This window comes from Doryrhamphus excisus, chromosome 19, assembly GCF_030265055.1.
Source record: "Doryrhamphus excisus isolate RoL2022-K1 chromosome 19, RoL_Dexc_1.0, whole genome shotgun sequence".
Classification (NCBI taxonomy): Eukaryota; Metazoa; Chordata; class Actinopteri; order Syngnathiformes; family Syngnathidae; genus Doryrhamphus; species Doryrhamphus excisus.
The window spans coordinates 9,096,807-9,116,532 of NC_080484.1; the positions used below are offsets into that span (position 1 = coordinate 9,096,807).

Here is a 19,726-nt window from a genome sequence, read left to right on the forward strand (position 1 = left end):
AGAATAAAATTATAATATAAGAGAAAACAGAGGGGAAAAAATGCCATAATAAGAGAAAAGGTTGCTTCAAGAAAATAAAGGCAATAAAACTATGGCAAAAAAATACTTTTTAATGCATAACTTTGAAAAATCAAAAATGTTTCAAAGTCATTCATTCATTTTCTACCGCTTATTCTCATGAGGGTCGGGGGTGCAAGAGGCGGGGTACACCCTGGACTGGTCGGCAACCAATCACAGGGCACATATAGACAAACAACCATTCACACTCACATTCATACCTATGGACAATTTGGAGTCGCCAATTAACCTAGCATGTTTTTGGAATGTGGGAGGAAACCGGAGTACCCGGAGAAAACCCACGCATGCACGGGGAGAACATGCAAACTCCACACAGAGATGGCCGAGGGTATTTCAAAGTCATTAAATAAAAAACAAAATTAGTTGCAATTTTTGGGAAAATTAAATTGTGAAAAAATAGGAATAATACAAAAATAGTCCTAAAATTATAAAGACATAAAGTCACAATCGTCTTGAGCTGAAGTATTTGTAAAATTAAAAATCAACAACAGCAAAAATGAAAAAACGAGCCACATTATAATAATAATACGCTTTGTCACCAGTGATTTTTCAGTACGCGGCCACCCCTGGTCTATTAATCGAAACAATAGCCTTCAGATTAATCGAGGAAGAATATAATTGTTAGTTGCAGCCCTCGTCTCCTTCTTGTTCTTGCTATATGATGACACTATTATAATATAGTCCGGTAATATAGTTGCATCCCAACTATAGTACTTATAAATAGCACTTACTAATGCTAAAATCCTGACTTTATCGCTGAGGGTAGAGTTATGATAAGTGAGTAGAATGGTTTTAGAAAGAGCACAATTCCTCCTGTCAGTCTCAAGCATTTTGACACCGAGCTTGACTGTCCCCTGACACTCGGGGACGCTAAGCCTCCAGCTGACTCACACACTTGAAGTGACACATGCGAGCGCACACAATCACGCACTGGCAGGATTGAGCCTAAACCGAGCTGTCAGGCAGAAAACAACAGAGTCCGGGGACAAGGTGAGGGTTTAAAACCCACACCTGTGGCATTAACTGCAGCCATAATCAGCTCAACTTCTGCCAAACGACACTTGTCATCAATTTTCTATTAGGAGAGTGTGCACACTTCAATTAAAAACACGCACTGCCAAGCTGACCCAGCTCCAAGAAGTGGGACCGGTGATCATATAACTTGTATTCATCGCTAGCGCCGACAACAGATGTGCTCATTTGCGGCGCTCTCTACGCTCCCAATAATGTGCCAGCTAACTCCTCTAAATACGTGCTAATTTGCAAGGGGCTCGCTGTGGATGCGCTAAACTACCAGCTGACATTTTGTGTGCTAATTTGTCAAGCAGGGACCCCTTTTGGCGCTAATTGTGCCAAATTGTGAGTACACTTCCACGAGCCTTGAATTGCCAGATTCCCAAATGACTCCTTGTGCCGCTTGCAACCTCTTCACCGCATTCAGATTGCGAATGTCGCTGAATAAAAACACCAAAGACGTAGACGACACACACACACGCTCGGGCTCTTGAGATGAAAAGAGCTCATAAAGCAACCCTACAAGCATTTGTGTGGTATGATTTAACACACACGTGGAATATCAAGTTCACTGCTTAGTCTCTGACATTCACAATTACAGAAGATAAAAGGCAATGAATTCAAACCAACTATGAAGCGGAATAAGAGTAAGTAACCGATCAAACAGTTGATTTTTTGAAAGAAACAACACTAAACACACACAAAAGATGTACACCCCCCACACTTAAAGAATAGCACTGTTTAGGAATATTTGTTTTTGAATATATTATATGATTGAGAAATTGGGTTTGATTCCGTCAAATATCAAATAAATCTTTAAAATCAGTCAAACCTCAACCTACAGTTTATACTGTATTTTCTGGATTATAAGTCGCTCCGGAGTATAAGTCGCACAAGGCCAAAAATGCATAATCAGGTACCAAAAAAACATACATAAGTTGCACTGGAGTATAAGTTGTATTTTTTGCTGGTAATTTATTTTACAAACTACTTGACCAAAACAGACATTACGTCCTCCTGGAAGGCAAGTTCTAACAATAAAAGAATAGAGAACAGGCTGAATAGGTGTAAGATATGCTAACACAATGGTTATTCAGCTACACAAAAAATAAACATGAGCACAAAAGGCATCCAGTGTTTATGTAACATAAACGTTTTTTTCATTTATAAGTCGCTCTGGAGTATAAGACACAGGAACAGCCAACCTATGAAAAAAAGTGTGACTTATAGTCCAGAAAATACGGTATATATATATATATATATATATATATATATATATATATGTGTATATGTATATGTATGTATATATATGTGTATATGTATATGTATGTATATATATATGTGTATATGTATATGTATGTATATATATGTGTGTATATGTATATGTATGTATATATATATGTATATGTATATGTATGTGTATATATATATGTATATGTATATGTATGTATATATATATGTATATGTATATGTATGTATATATATATGTATATGTATATATATATGTATATATGTATATATATGTATATGTATGTATATATGTATATATATGTATATGTATATGTATGTATATATATATGTATATGTATATGTATGTATATATATATGTATATGTATATGTATATGTATGTATATATATGTATATGTATATATATATGTATATATGTATGTATATGTATATATATATGTATATATATATGTATATGTATATATATATATGTATATGTATATATATGTATATATATATATGTATATGTATATATATGTATATATGTATATGTATATGTATATGTATATGTATATACATATATATGTATATGTATATGTATATGTATATATATATATATATGTATATATATGTATATGTATATATATATATATATGTGTATATGTATATGTATATATATATATATGTATATATATGTATATGTATATATATATGTATATATATATGTATGTATATATATATGTATGTATATATATATGTATGTATATATGTATGTATATATATATGTATATATATATATATATATATATATATATATATATATATATATATATATATATATATAACCTGTCATGGAGCCAAATAAAGTTGCAAGTGCCAGGAACTTGATAAAGAAGGTGAGCAACACTATTGACTTGAATTTGATCAATGGGGAATTCCATCTATTTGTCATTTCTACTTATTTTACATGTAATGTAAAATCATTCCATATTCTTTATAAAATTTTATTTGTTCATATTTTGGGTGTCTAGAATGGATTCATTGGATTTAGTTTTGAAGTTTTGGTTTTATGGCAGTTTTGTTTTTTGTGTGACTTTCTGGAACAAATTAATAACAAAAACTGAGTTTGTCTCCAATATTTGTTGCCATTATAGAGGGGGGAAAGTGTTTCTTGAAGTATTTTGCGAGGAAAGAATATTCTAACTGTGGCTAGGGACCAAGCAAGGAAAAGACTGTGAAACTGTGTTCAAAATAATTTATTAAATATGGCTTACTCTATGCAGGTCCATGCCACAGAATCTTGAAATATGGGTGAAAATACATCCCAAATCAAGGGCAGGACCCCATCAACAAATGAAATGAAGCAAAGAGAGTGCAGTGAAGGAGACCGGATGATTGAATATACTGAAGAGGTGGAGCAGAATTTCGAAGGAAGTGCAAGCCGGTGCATGAGTGAAAAGTTGATAAAAAGGGGGGAAAAAAAGCGAACTGGGAGAGAGTGAGCAGGTATTATAGTGTGTAACATTCTATGCATTCAAATGGAAATTCCCAATCCTGCAGGTTGTAAAGTTCAAGTAAATACCCTTATAAAATGTCAACCCTTATACAATGGAGGGATGCCAAAATATATAATTACTGGTTTGTTGAACTCGCTGTGCTCTGATCCGTACTCAAACACTGTATGCTTCCCTGACCCCCCGATACACCATGGTAGCGATATACAGTATTTAAGATTACTACTACTACTCATACATTGTCAGTAACAATTACACATTCACACACCTACAGACATACCTGTACACAAATACATTTACATACTCACTGTACTCACAGTACATAGGTACTTCCCCGCATAACTCACTGACTTATCCATGACTTCATTATGCTATTGGTTTTATTACAGTCATGATGATGTCAGATTATAGATATTACAATTGTGTGTTATTGTCATTCTGTTTTTAATATTTTCAATTACAATTCTATGTTTGACTCTTTCATTCCAGTAATATTAATGTGGTTGTTTAATACTTTGTCCTCTCCATGATGGACATTTGGACTCTCCTCCTCTGTTTTCTTTTTTCTTCTTTTCTATCCCCTCCTGCTCTGGTTCGACCACTCCAAATTTGCACAAAAAAATCTAATAAAGCCAAATGATGAATAATAATGTTGTAATAATAATAATAATAAATACAATAGCCAGTCCTGGGTGTACCCCGCCTCTCGCCCCAAAGACAGCTGGGATAGGCTCCAGCATGTCCGCGACCCTCAAGCGGTTCAGACAAATGGTTGGATGGATGGAAGAAATACAATAGAACCTTGGTTAGTGACATTAATTTGATCCAGAAGGGATGGTTTTTCCATACGGAATCATGTAAATCCAATTAATTTGTTTCAGAAAGGGATAGTTTGGATCTTTTGGCATGAATCCCATCCACATTCTTAATTTGTTCCTCGGGAACTACTGTATTTTTATTTTGGACCTTCATTGAAAAAAAAAAACAAAATCACGCTAACCGAGGTTCCGCTGTTAAAATTAATGCAATTGCTCCTCCCGCCAGTTATCATTGGTAACCACCACCTTAATCGATAATAGAAATAAAGAGAAGACCTCAAAAGATGCAGTAGTACAAGTGTGATAGTGGCACTGCAGAGCAGTGTCAGCATGGGACAGCAGGGGACAGGGTAGGGAAGGGGATTAGCGTCCAAGTCCGGCACGGTTGAAATGGCCCAGTGTGAGTGCGCCCAAATACACATAAGCCATAAAGGAGTGGAAGTAGCTGTTGGAATAATGTCACACTTTGGCCGGCTTTACCATTTCTGCTTGTATGCCACATCTTTTTGTGTGTGACCGCATATGGTGCAAACACACACACACAGCCCCCCCACTGTACAGAGTATGTTTCCTGATGGCCTCTGCAGGTGACAGATGGCAACCTCACAGCGCGGGCTCACGGTAAACGCACTTTTAATCAAGACAGAGATGCTAATTATCCACTGCAAGCGGAAGTTTTTATATTCCTTTTTTAGTCATTTGAATTTTGGTGTTTTTATAGTCACCGACCCCCATCGATATATAAAGCCATCAGGGGTACTGAGCTATTTATAGCAAGGCGAGATAGGCTCCAACATCCCTGGATAGTACACCCTCAAACAACAGAATAAATACAGATGGCAACTTGACTTGCAGTAAATCTCCAAACTGAAAGTTAGGCAGCAGGATTGCGAGGAGGATCTGCGGATCCGGCACACCAAAGCTTGTTGACGTCGGCTGTGCTATGCTGTGATGTGATGTATGGGCCAGCGTTATATTCTGAGACCGGTCTTTTGTGATGTGCTTGACAAAATAAATGTTTGCTTAAAGATTTAGGCTTTCTCCTGTAATTTCCAAGCCGACTTAATTCATTTTTTAAAATGCCCCTTCTTCATCTATATCACACTATATCATCTATCTAGCTATCTATACAACCTATATTATTTTGACCCTGTTAGACCATGTAGCAGGGCATAAAAAAATCAATTTATGTTGTAATTATGATAGTCCATTCCTTTCCTCTACCCTCTTTGCGCCCTTTACTTTCTTCCAATTCTCACCGTTCCCCCCGCTCATGAAAGCGACCATGTACTGCACCCCTGCCCATTGTAACGTGAACAAAATGGCTGTAAAATTAGACTTTCTTTCTTGTCGAGAGGCAGATGTTATCTATCGTCAGAGCCAAGAGGTCAAGAATTAATTCAGGAGGAAGCTATTTAATGTTCACTGCAGCTTTTTTTTTTTTTGGGTGGGTGGGGGGGTACTTTTAAAAGGATTCTCTCTGTCCCTGTAATAGACTAAGCTATTAATAGAGGGATGATAATCACTTCAAAATATTAGTCATGTCATATATAGTATTGTAGGCTAAGGCTCAACATATTGTAGCCGTACACACAGGAGAGCGATGGAGGGCCAGCAGAGAAGCTGAGACAAAGACGGCACACAGACAAAGGACGGCGAAGGACAAATGGGGGGAAAAAAAACAACAATAATGGAGAAAGCAGTAACCTTGGCAGCATGAGTACAAATACATAGATTTCATGAATTCATGTTTTCACCCTTTGCTTAAATCTTGGCTGCTTGTCAAAGTCACGCTGACAGTAACAGTAGAACCTCTGAAGTCGAACGCCCCTTAAGTCGTACCATTTCCAGAGAAAATATGCTTCTGTATCAGCATTTAGCACTTAAGTCTTTTTCCTTGTTTTTTTTTGTAGATTATTGTGTCGTTTATTCCAAAAGAAGAATCTGTTGTGTCAAAAAAGAACATTGAAAGAGAAAAAGAAGAAGACTTATAACCCAGGAAGTAAATGACTTTCAGTAGTTAGCTGAATACACTGAGGTAATACCAAAGACATATTTATAAGTGTATACATTTTGTTTTGCACAAAAAAATGTGAAAAAAAGCTTTTGACAAAAAGCTGTTTTTTTGTTGGGAACTGATATTTTCCTGAGACTTATGTTCTGCTGCAGAATACAAAAGAACGGAAAAAAGTAGAAACAAACTTTAAGGCTTAAGGCTTAAGGCTTTAAGGCTTCAAAATGATTCGCATTCTTAATTAGATTAATCATAGTTTTCAAATTAATTAATGGAAATTTGCATTAATTAACATAGTTAACCAAGGAAGATACCACACAGGTCATAAAAGGTTTGAATTGTTTAAAAAATGTAATTAAATATGTCATTCATTAAATTATGTAGTTACCAATGTTTACACAAGCTTTTTCCTTAATATTCATTCATTCATTCATTCATTCATTTTCTACCGCTTATCCTCACAAGGGTTGCAGGGGTTGCTGGAGCCTATCCCAGCTGTCTTCGGGTGAGAGGCGGGGTACACCCTGGACTGGTGGCCAGCCAATCACAGGGCACATATAGACAAACAACCATTCCCAGTTTGCATGTTCTCCCCAGTTTCCTCCCACAGTGCATGGACATTAGGTGAATTGGCAGGCCAGCCCTGTGATTGGCTAGCAACCAGTCCAGGGTGTACCCCATCTCTCGCCCGAAGACAGCTGGGATAGGCTACAGCATTCCCACAACCCAGGTGAGGATAAACGGTATAGAAAATGGATGGATAGAAGTTTTCTGATAATAGTTTGACCCTGGAACAGATCATTTCTATTTCCTATGGGAAGAATGATTTCATTGACTTTGAAGGTTCTATTGTTTACTCATGCTGCTAATGAATGGAACAGAAAGTTAATTCAATCACCTCCAAAGACTCGTCTGTCCTTTTCCAAACACTTTCTATTGGAACAACATCAATCTCCACCACCCTCAAGAGTTTTCTACTCAAAGCACTGCAGTGCTGCAAAATCACAGTCCGATGTCCTGTAATTTCCACACTAATTCAGCGGCACCTCGACTTCACACTGTGTCAACAGGTGATGGCCATAGCCCGAACAAGCTGTCATAAAAAGTAAATAAATAACTGCATGTGAGAAATCAATAGCAAAAGGAAGGAGAGTGAATGGACCAGGGGACAAAATAGACAAGAATAGAGAAATGACTAAAATGGACAAAGGGTCACGAGAGACAGATTAAAAACCCTCAATTAAAAGATTGAATGGATGGTCCATTAGAGCTGAATAGACACAAACACACACACACACATTCCTTTAGCCTCAGGGCAAGAAATTGTGAGCTCCTTCTTGTTATCCAGCAACCTAGCAGGCTGCACACTACCTGACAAACACAACTACAGGTACAAGTTGATAAGCTGCACTCTGCGGCAAAGGTGTGTCCATGTTTTATTCTTTACAATACAAAAGAACAACTGCAGCAATTTGCAGCAGTGAAGAGAATCGGAAATGAAAGTGGCACAGGCACTGATTTTATAGTTTTATAGCAGAAATGAGCCAGAGGCAGACTGATCCAAAATGTATTAGTAAGATCAACAAAAGGAGAGAGATTTTTTTTTGTAAACTTGTGTCTCACATTGATTGTCACCCTACAGGGTGGGAAATGCAGTGCTTTTTTGGCTTAAAAAAAAAGCCAAGAGTAGGCGACGGTGTTGTTCTTTGCCAGCTTGCAAGATGGGAAAATCAGGAATATACCTGAAGTGGTGAAAAGATCATTAACTGGCAAAAGCATCACATGCTCAACTAATTTCAGTCACCAACCTGTTGATCGCAACCCACGAGTGAACTTTTCTATTTCTTTTAAGCACAATATCAAAAACAAACATATCGTTCATATCAATATAGACTGGATTTAATGCGGAGGTCTCATGTTTCAAGATGACGCCGCCCGAGTCCTAGCTAGTTACCACAGCTCTGTGTCTCCTGCATCATTTTACTGTTTAATAGTGCTTTATTTATTACTTCCTTATTGTTATGTGCCATACCGACCCCTTAAGCAAGTAGTTCATCTTTTTACATTTGTAGTTTGCCGCTTGTGCCATTGTTAGCAGTTGTTAGCATTCCTCCGCTACGTCGAATGATCGGATATCCCTGTGGAAATATGGAGGGGGGGAGGCTGCATAGTGAGAGTGAACAGCGAAAAAGACGGTATAAAGGTTGCTGTATAAAGACGGTATCAACCATGTTTGCCGTCTGTCGTCATAGGGAACGTGAGATGGAAGGTTGAAGGCGATAGATGTAGCAACTTTGAAACATAGAACCCACCCACCCCCTCCCACTCTGAGAACCACCTGTATTTTCATTGAAATTTAAGGCGGAAATCCCAGTTTTTGGATCATTGTCATCAGTCGTCTTGTTTTTCCTCTTTCCGAATGGAATCTTTCCGAATGACTTTTCAGAAAACAATGGTATACACGGAAAGGAATATTCCAATCTCTTGTCTACATGCGTGGCTATAATCAAACAGAATAGTCAATAGGGCATGGACAGTAAAGCATGAACATCAACATCACGTCAAACGGACTTCCCTGAATTTTTCCGTCACTTTACTAACTCCATATGGCGAGTTTTTTGTCCGGTCTTGAAATTTAGTTTGGATCAAAAACAAACTTTCCACAGCACTCCAGTGCCGATTGCTCACCTCCATTTTTAAAACTGAAGAACGTCTCGAGCTGCGTCATATCTGAGCATGCGCTGAAAGAACGCACTCGGGATAAATTTAAACAGGAAAAAATAAAATTAAATCTTGCTAATATTTTAGAATTAAACTCGGGACATGTTTTATATAGATATATATTTTCTTCTTAAAGAAAAACTGGACTTAATAGAGGAATAAGTAGAAGGGTTTAGATTTGTTTCGATTCCACAGATGGCGGTAATGCACACCGTTTGAGCGAGTACAAGACACTTCAATCGGATTGGGGAAAGGAATATTCCACCCTAGTGAATCCGATTATATATTCATTCAGATAGGCACTTTTCTTTCGGAATGAAGTGTATACAAAGGTTAAATCCTTTCCGTTTGAGCAAATAAACCGATTGCAAATGGAATGTTTGGGTCCATGTATACGTGGCTCGTGTCTATTATGTTGTGAAAAAGCCTTACAGGTCATTGGATTTTTTGTATTTTGCATCCCTTGGCTAAACTCATTATGAAGTAGTTGCTAGTCCAGTTACATTTATAGTTTACCTGCCCCTATCAGGTTTCTAAAATCTTCTATTGGCACACCAGCCTTTCAAATCCTGGACAAACGGTGTAGTTGCATTGGGCAAGGGCTTACGGTGTTTAAACCGAGCTGCAGCTATCAGACAGTGTTCAAAACATGACTCATTAATGGGACAAACCTTGGTTACACAATTAAAATCGACCAAACAAAGGACGTAAATCAAGAATTCCGAATTGCAAGTTGTTTTTCTTTGTGAATGGTGAACAAAAGGAGGTCATACTGATTCAGAGAAGTGCCTCAATAGGTCCTCCTCCTGCGTCCTTGGTTCTCTATTCAAAGTTCTCATTTCTTTCTTTATTCTCCTTCCGGCCAAAGATGACTCACATCATAGCAACAGAGCCCTGGGGCTTTTTACGTAATCAATTGACCTCCACGGCTTAGATACTTTCATTTATGAAGCCTTCTCCTCTGTTTGCTTGGCATCTTGGAATCCACCGCTGTAATTGCCTCTGTTTGTTGGGTTTCACCTCAAGTAATAAGGGACCAAACGTATAGATGTCTGTTAACCGCTGAGCGCTATGGCGTCTCCAAACAAGAAGCAATCAATGTCACTTCTTAGGCGTATTAATCACAAAGCAACCGTGTGGCAAACAGGCACCCAATTAGCACTATCACCGACTTTCATAATAAACCATTGTCAGGTCGTGTTTGTTTCCCCTTTTTCAAGCAGTCACCTCCGATGTTTAATTACCACAGTGTGAAGCTCCAGGTCCCATGTGTCATGCATGTAAATCACAGCCATCGCCACGTATGATATAGATATGTGTATAGCGAGACCTGTCGCATTACATTAGGAGTTAATTAGTTGGCTCGCACATGTGTGGACGCTGCCAACAGGTCTTCTGCAGATCCATGATGTCTAGATCAGAACCAAAGTTACAGCAGATTGTAGCGACACAACATGCACTACGTTTTTAAATCACACTCGCTCCTTATAAGATTCTTTAACGTGTTTGCATTCGTACAGATGGTAACCTGTGATAGATGCACACACGCGGGACTTGGCGCCGATAACTTGCAATGACTGCCAGTATTTTTTTTTTCATTAACTCCTCTTAGCAATACAAACATTGATTTTTTTTATTTCTTTCACAGATTCCTAACGTCTCACAGTCGATTGGAAGTAGAAACAGAGAAATGAGCCATGATTCAATATAGAGAACTATGTGGGAGGATGATAAAATTGGGTTTACTCCCTCGTGATTTCATGGGTATTTAAAGAAAAATACAGTAAACGCTCCAATTAATGCCTCCTTGCAGTTAACTGCAGAGTCTCTCGTATAGGGTGTGTATAGGGTGTAAAGCGAGAACTTAGCAGCGGGTCATTCGTGGCATGGTCATTCATTCATTTTCTACTGCTTATCCTCACAAAGGTCGAGGATATGCTGGAGCCTATCCCAACTGTCTTCAGGCGAGAGGTGGGGTACACCCTGGACTGGTTGCCAGCCAATCACAGGGCACATATAGACAAACAACCATTCACACTCACATTCATACCTATGGACAATTTAGAGTCCTAGCATGTTTTTGGAATTATTAGAGCCATCTAGGCATTAATTAACACCCCTATAGTCACACTCACATTCACATTCCTGTCAGTCAGCTGGGATTGGATCCAGCACCCCCACGACCCTCGTGGGGATAATCCGTATAGAAAATGAATGAATGAACTATTATACTTATACAATTGTATGCATTTTTGGGCCCAAATTAAACATTTTCATGCATAAAAATGGCGAAATGAACTAAAATACTATCAAACAGTATAAGCCATGAAAGACTTGTGAATGTAGTTTTCTACATTGTTCGCTAGGTGTCAGTAATTGTTCAGTGAAACCAGCACCGAAGCACCTGACTTGAACCACCGGATTTTATTGCAGGCACTATAATAAAAACATCAAAATAATAATAACACAGGCTTCCTCTGATACTCTCACTTCCTGCCCGTCATCAATTAAACAAGATAAATAATGTCCCCACCCTGGACTGGTGGCCAGCCAATCACAGGGCACATATAGACAAACAACCATTCACACTCACATTCATACCTATGGACAATTTGGAGTCGCCAATTAACCTAGAATGTTTTTGGAATGTGGGCGGAAACCGGAAACCGTGTCGCCTACGTGCTAACCACTCCATCACCGTGCAGCCAATGAATTATCAAATTTAAGCAATAATACATTCTCTCCCAACTAGCGTCTGCTTCCAAGTAACAGTATTTCCTTGTTTAGGTACACAATACTGGTTTTGGTGGCCAATGCAAACTACAAGGTAGGTAGGTGTGATGTTCACTAACTGTACTCAACATATAATTTTGACTCTTGAATAGATCTCCATTGATCTATAGATCTCCAATATCAATCAATATAACTGAGAACCACTGTTGTAAAGTGTTTTATTTTTAATCTGCACATTTAATTCCCACTAGATTAGTAGCAGGATTAGAAAACAAGAATTGGAATGAAAGTCACAAATACATATTGATTTCATTTTTTCCTAGTGTACAAGATTGACAATGAGAAGATCTGAAGTGGTCTGGTGTGATGTCATGTTATAACTAGTATGTATTTTTCCAAATTTGACTCCACACAGCCAATATAAGACTGCAATGTGAGTCTACTGCACCAAAGCTGCCCTACCTATCCTTAGTCTTTTTTTTTTTTAATCTGCTCGCACTTTACATCCCCTCACCTCCTTTTTCCATTCAGCCCAGCGTGACATCAAATTTTCTTCCTCTCCTCATCTTCCCCCGGTAGGACCGTGAGCTGGACAGTTCCACGTGTCCTCCATTTTCTTCCATGTGAGTGATCTCAGCTTTGACCTTCACTCAGAGCTGAGCTGGACGGGGTGAGCAAGCGAGAAATGCAAGAGAGGGGCTCCTCTCCAGGGACGCTCTCTCTCTCTCTCAGAACAATGGCATACATAACCCTTCACCCTAACATTATCCGGGGAAATGCATGAGCGGCGGCCACCTAGAGTGAAAGGTTATACAAAATGAACATCTTTTGGGTTCCATTTGATGGGCCAAGAACAACTATCTCCTATGAGATAGTTCTCATTTGGAAATCTGTACCTCGAATCTGCCATCAAATGTATCGTTTGAGGCGAGACCTTCAAAGACTGTAAACACATTTTAGAAATCCATCCAGATAATATCCGCCGCTTCAGGTCCATGTGTGCTGCTGCATGCTAATGTCAGCGCAATCTCCTCTTTGTTCTTGAAAACCCACAGCAGATATTTTTAAACCGTGGAAATCATTTGCCAGCAGAGAGGAGATGGTTTCATATTTCTATAAGCTACGCCACACAGGGCCAAGTGACACATGAATATTCTAAGCAGCTTTTGCGCCTCTTTAAATGTATTTGCTGTGAATGCACTGGCAGTGGGCCGGGACCGGGGCACCGGGTGTTATCTCTAATTCCTGCAATCCCAAACTAAATTCCACCGTGGTGATAATTCAGGCTGGCAGAGAGCAAAACGCGAGTTAATTAACTACTCCCCTTGCGTTCTCTTCTTCTCTCCCCATTTGCGTGTCCTCGGAAGCCCTTTAATTTCACACGCAGGCGAGGGGATGAAGGTAAAAACAATAAAGGGTACCTTCCTGACTTAGCATGGCTCCACTCGCTATTGATGCTTTTCTCCTGGCAAAAGCGGTTCAGACAGAGTTGAAAGCATGCTGAGTCAATTCCGTCAGGGTGACATCAACCACTGCTGGTCATTCATTGGTTGAGAAGATTTGTTTGGTGGAGAGAGGACTTGACATGTGAAATACAAACACATATGCTAATATTAGCTGTGCCTTGGCTCATGACAGTGTTGTATTATACTCCACATTATCCACTTTGCCTCAGCTGCCCATTTTATTGTTGCCCTCAGTCTGCTCTTGAGTAAAATGCAGGAGACCACTCTTCTTCTCCATTGTTGTTTTATGTGTTGTTCGGACTGAGGGGTTCAATGCTGCATGTTTTTCACAGCTTTCTGTAGTACGGCAGGGAAAGTAGATTAGCATGTTAGCCACACAGTCAAGAGACCTGGGTTTGATTCTCCGTTCGGCCATCTCTGTGTTTTCTCCGGGTACTCCGGCTTCTTCCCACATTCCAAAAAAAAAAAAAAACCTGCAGGTTCATTTAATTTGTGACTCCAAATTGTCCATAGGTATGAATGTGAGTGTGAATGGTTGTTTGTCTATATGTGCCCTGTGATTGGCTGGCCACCAGTCCAGGGTGTACCCCGCCTTTTGTCCAAAGACAGCTGGGATAGGCTCCAGCACCCCCGAGTGGTAGAAAATGGATGAATGAACCTGCCGTCATTGTCATTAAGATCTGTGGCTGTAGGAAACCTCCTGTTTTTTATTGCCCCAACTAGATGGCAGTAGGTACATTTACACACGTCTACCTTTGGGTTTATTCATTCATTCATTTTCACCGCTTTTTCCTCACGAGGGTCGCGGGGGTGCTGGAGCCTATCCCAGCTGTCTTTGGGCGAGAGGCGGGGTACACCCTGGACTGGTGGCCAGCCAATCACAGGGCACAAATAGACAAACAACCATTCACACTCACATTCATACCTATGGACAATTTGGAGTCGTCAATTAACCTAGCATGTTTTTGGAATGTAGGAGGAAACCGGAGTACCCGGAGAAAGCCCACGCATGCACGGACCTTGGGTTTACATAATGCATGATTCCCTATTTGACGTTCAGGCTAAAAAAAAAAAAAAAAAATCCACCAGCTACCTGTAGAATCGTTTTTTCGATAGTTTTTACTTTATTCGGTAATAACTTGACTTGGCAAGCACAAAGACACGCAAAGAAAATGTCCTTAGAACAGTGTTTGAGGATTTGAGTCCAATGTTATCATTCCCAGACCACCTTTGGCCATTAGATGAAAAAAGAAAATATGTCATCTCAGTGTTGACTTTTCCTCCTTTTTCATATCTTCCAGGGGGCGTTTTCAGAATAACAAGTCTGCATGACCGTAAGTTAAATTAGATCACATCTGCCACTCTGACTCATTGCTTATGTGAATGAATAAATGAGCTCTCTTCCCCTTTGCCTACCAGTTAGTCGCCGCATGACGCCACTCTTCTCTGAATTTCCGCCTCATTTGATTCTTACAATCCCAAAATAACTGAATAGTAGTGACGGCACCTTCTAAAGAATGCATTCGATTATTTGTTATTCAAAGTGGACATTTTCCAGTTTCTTCCTCTTGGATGAGAAGCGGAAAGGAAGTGGCTAAATATTTACTTCTGCTGCTCTGAGACGTCCTTGGCGTATCCATGACTACAACATCCCGTTTAGTGCCCTCAGTAGGCACGAGTGAGCAGGATATAAAGGCACAAGTGTGTTTTATTACAGCGTGTAAAAAAGCCGCAGCTCTTTCTATAAAAATGCATGTATCTTCAGCTGATGACTATAAAACCTTGTGATGCATTTTGCTCGACAAGGTGAAGCTGTACACGAATGTACACAAAAGGCAGACGAGGTGATTGTTTTCATGTTAGAACATGTGTAACATTGTGTGTGCTTGTAAGGACGTCCGCCTGACAGGAGAACAATACTACAGGCGTCATGCTGAGCTGCCTCTCTTGGCAGAGCACCATTCAGCACCGGAAGGAAACAGACAGGCCCAGGGGAGCTGACCTCCTCATTTAGGACGCCTTTCTGCAGGAGCAGCTGGGATTATCTGCTGAGTCAGCACATCCAACAGGACAGGACATGCACTGGAATAGGACCAATGGGGCTCCAGTGTCACTTGGTATGTTTTCCTTTGTTTGCAGACGCGTAGCCATTATTTATTATTACCAAAGGCTTATTATGATTTTTTTTTTACGGCACAATTAGACACAATATGGCCTGTGGTTGCTGTAGCATGCTTTCTTGATAATGTCTCAGGAGCAATTGACAGAATACTAAATGTTATATAATGGCAGCACTAATGCAGGCCGTCTATATGGCTGCTAATGGATGTTCTTACCCATATTATGCAGCAGATTAGACATCCAAAATGACAGGCTGGGGAATCCTGTCAACACATGTCTAACCCTTGATCATATACGGACAAAAATGAGATATTTCGGTCGTCAAAATATGCAAATCGATGACAAAACAGAAGAATATCAGGCCGAATTTAACAATATAGAATGGTAACGTTAACATTGTTAGTGTGTGCACACATGGTGCTACATAAACATAGTCATATTGGCTCGGGGTCACTTAAAAGCAGCAGAAATAGACGTAACAGTAAATTCAGGCATCTGGTAGAGGTATTATACACAGGTCATTACAGTGGAACCTTGGTTTTCAACAAATGTTTGTCTTGGTTTTTGTACACTATCTCAGTTATTGTCTGGTCTACAAACTAGTCTGCTGAAAACATATCTGTCACCTTCCTAATAAGCACAGTGTATGGTAAACTAATGAGATGTTCAAGAGCACTACGTATTTCTGAGTGCAAGATGATTTTTTTTTGTCCTTAAGCTGCAAAAAAAGTTGCCGACTTTGATAAAGAAAGTGAGAAACACTATTCAAGTCAAGTCAAGAGAGAAGTCGTAGCAAAGCACAAAGGTCGCATCTGTCACAACAGAATTGTAATGTAAAGGTATGAACCTCTGACATAATTTGAACAGGGAATGGTTTAAGGGATACACATGACAGAAAGTAAACCGAGCTATTGTAGCTGCTGCTCTAGATTAACAATAAAGTTGAACAGTCTACTAAGTTCAATTTGTAATGAACTGAAGTGTTCACGGTGTTCACCAACAAGAGTCTTCAATGAAGGTAAAAGTGATGTTGAAGGGGAGCCATTATAATTTTTCCACTTTTCTGACCTATAAATATCGTTAGAATTTATATTATTGTGTTAAACGATGCCAAAGCATCAGATAATGAGGTTTCCGCATTTGGAAGTGAGCCCAGAAAGAAGTTTTGGATGGTTTTACAGAGTTTTCTTTTACAACAATTTCTACTGACGTCAGTGCAATTAAGACTTCCTTATATGGGCTGCAGATTGCCTGCACTCAGTAAATGCGGACCTATGTATGCGGAAGTCCTCGGGAGCGCTTAGGAGTGTGACCAATCACAGCAGAGTGGGCCTAACTAGAGGAGGGCCGGGGTGGAGTAAATTAAACAAACCGCTTGGGTCAGAAGCAGGAAGTCCATGGAAACACTGCAAAAGAAGTGCAGAATCTGGAAGATCTAGAAAGCTTTCTGTGTGGGTTATTGTGTGTATATATATAACTGCTCTATAGGAGTCCAAAACTTAATACTTGTCATGTCATGTATTTCACTTTGTTTTCTACATGTACAACTATAGTTATCCTTTCTAAAATGTGTCACTATTTTTAGGTGTTTGGTTGTATGAACTGGATTTACATTTTTATCTGACCCTATGCAGAAAATTGATGGAAAAAAAAGAGTTTCCACTGAATTTATATTGAAAAAAAAAACATTTTTTATATAAAAACTACTATTCTTGTTTATGTGACATACTGTACAAGGCACTGTCACTGGTCTACGCTGTCTGCAGTTAGATGGCAGCTTTTACTTTTGAAATGTTCTCTTGTGTGTTGTTTTCATGTGGTGTTACCCAACCTGTCATATTTTTTCAATGTGATCGTGATATTTATGTGTCTTTGGAGATGCACGCACTGTAAGATTGCTGAGACCCCCCACAAAGCTCAGGTTATAACGTCAAGCGTGGTTATAGGCACTAAATCGAAATCGGGTATTAAGATCGTCTGTGTAAAGTCTGCCTATAACATAGATGGAGTTTCTTCCAACAAATAATATAAAAGGTATAGCAGAACCTCTAAAGTCGAATGGCATGAAAGTGAAATTTCAAGTACTGCACAACGTCTGATATCAAATTTTTCAACAAATGCCCCAAAAATGATACAAAATGCTAAATCTGACCAAAGATGTTTTAAAAAAATGCAACCAGTAAAAATAATTCTCTGCAGCAGTTCACAGACCTGCTTCCAGGAAGCAAAGTCCCTGTCCGAGGTGCTGAAAAAAGTGTCTCACAGGCATCAGACTGACATTTTTTAGCAGGTTTACGGTCTTTATACTGGCACCAGAGGAGGGCCACGGAGGAAATGATTATCAGATTTATCCCTGCAGCAAAATGTCTCGGTGACACGAATCACCTCTTATCTGGCATGAATATTGACTCTGATGCCTGTCTGATGCGGCATGCACACCGCCTGCCGTGCTTCTAATCAAGATGCACAGGCGACAAATGTGAGCGTGGATCTTATCTATTCTAATTAAGCTCCGCGGCCACGCCATTAGGTACACCTGCCAATCTAATCTAAAATGACAAAAAAAAATCGGCTTTCACAAAGATTGCAATGCTCAGTTTTGATTGACACTGCCAGGGAGGTGTTATTTGTGATACACAACTATGAAAACAAGTTTTGCTTCATACAATTTTTACAGTTTTAACCATGAGTCCACCATTTTTTTTCCTGCAAGATGAATGACAATACAGGGCTGCACGGTGAAAAGTGGTTAGCACACATGCCTCACAGCTAGGAGACCCGAGTTCAATTCCACCCTCGGCCATCTCTGTGTGGAGTTTGCATGTTCTCCCCATGCATGCGTGGGTTTTCTCCGGGGACTCCGGCTTCCTCCCACATTCCAAAATTGTCCATAGGTATGAATGTGAGTGTGAATGGTTGTTTGTCTATATGTGCCCTGTGATTGGCTGGCGACCAGTCCAGGGTGTACCCCGCCTCTCGCCCGAAGACAGCTGGGATAGGCTCCAGCACACCCGCGAACCTCATGAGGATAAGCGGTAGAAAATGAACGAATGAATGAATGACAATACAAGAAAGACACAAATCACCTGCACAGACGTGGCATCTGTAAAGCTGCCATTTAGCTTGTATAAAGGAGTCAAAACTTTTTAACATACCCTAAAACAGTGAGGGATTTTACACATACGTAATACATTATAAATAATGGCGTTTGTTTGAAAAAGGTTCAGTACTATAATATTAAACCTGTAAAATTGTACAAATAAATGCATAAATAATTACATGGAAATTTAATTGTGTCCATCCATCCGATTTCTATGCTGGGGTGGTGGGGGTGTGCTGGAGCCTATCCCAGCTGACTTTGGGCGGGAGTCGAGGTACGCATACACATTCATAACTTTTTGGAATGTGGAAAACCAGAGTACGGAGTACGCAAACTCCACAAAGAGATGCCCAACGGAGATTCGAACCCAGATCTTGACTGTGATTCCAACATGTGTAACCCCCAGTGGGTGTAAAACAGTTACAATTTCAATGTATTTACAGTAAATATGGTAAACAAAGGGTTTATGATGATGACACGGTTAGCTATTTTAGCAGAATCTTGGTGGATCTGCAATTTATTCAATTCAGCCATGTTGTGCTGAACAGCCAGGACAGGCATCCCATCTAGTAAACAAAAACTCATTCTATGTACACAAATGGCCAATTTCTTGCAAATGTTGAGCATTCATTATTAATAATTCATCCACCTCACAGGTGTGAACTAACAAAGTGTTGATAAGACAGCATGAGTGTTGCACTTTGGTTGGTTACAATAAAAGGCCACTCCAAAATGTGGATTTTAACTATATAATCCCTATCAGGTGTGACCGTCGTTTGCCTCAAATACTGTATATGCCGATCCAGAGCATATCAATGAGTGACATGTCCGGAGATGATGCTGGGATCGGGTGTTTTTCAGAAATATGGGGCTGTGCATTATATAATGAGTGGCATACAAATGTGTATGTACAAATGTT

The 19,726-nt window shown here is 39.5% G+C and overlaps 1 protein-coding gene across 2 annotated transcripts in view; it reads right to left on the reverse strand.

Annotated features, from left to right (window-relative positions):
- Window positions 1-19,726, reverse strand: part of LOC131106727 (glutamate receptor ionotropic, kainate 2-like) — a 78,931-nt gene that overhangs the window by 57,634 nt on the left and 1,571 nt on the right. The window lies entirely within an intron of this gene.